This window comes from Vombatus ursinus, unplaced genomic scaffold (genome assembly GCF_900497805.2).
Source record: "Vombatus ursinus unplaced genomic scaffold, bare-nosed wombat genome assembly UNPS02014786.1, whole genome shotgun sequence".
Classification (NCBI taxonomy): domain Eukaryota; kingdom Metazoa; phylum Chordata; class Mammalia; order Diprotodontia; family Vombatidae; genus Vombatus; species Vombatus ursinus.
The window spans coordinates 55,617,056-55,617,734 of record NW_020954564.1 but is presented as its reverse complement, the minus strand read 5'-3'; positions in this window follow the sequence as shown (position 1 = coordinate 55,617,734).

The window sequence follows — 679 nt, the reverse complement described above, 5'->3', positions numbered from 1 at the left end:
GGGGGGGGGGGGGGGGGGATGATGAGATTTTATTAGTCCGTGGATTCAGTGCTCCCCCCACCCCACCCCCAACTCAGAGTGTCTTTAAACTATGAAACATTATCCAAGCAAAACAAAACAAAAACAGGAAGTTTTGATAACATTGGGAGGAAACAGAGCACTGTTATTTTTAAAGGTCTTATTTATAGATGCACACTTCATGCGTCTATATAGGCATGTGTCTTCCTAGAGACGAAGCCTTTGTTCCAAGTGGAGTCAGGATTCCAAAGGGATCGAATGAGACAGCTGAGGATTTTCAGATGGTTTGACGGTGGCTGTTTGTGTTTTTAATTTGCATCAGTCTTTTTTGCTCTTTGACCTCAATTTCCAGAACTGAATGTTTTGCCTTTGCACAGACCCATGGATTCTCCCCACCCAGGAGAGGGTGAGTTAAAGGGGGACCTGGAGAGCCTTCACCCACTTAGCACAGACAAGCCACTGCTTGAGCACCCATTAGCAACTATTGGAGCCACTTACAGGTCTGAAACAAATGCCCTAAGGCTTCCAATCCTGCCCGGATGTCCAGGAGCAGTGTTCAGAGAGGAATTATCCCACCTGGAGTAAGGGTCATGGATCTATCAGGGTCTCTGACATGTTGAGACCTGAACAGTGGCTTCCTTGTGCCCTCATATGCACCTGT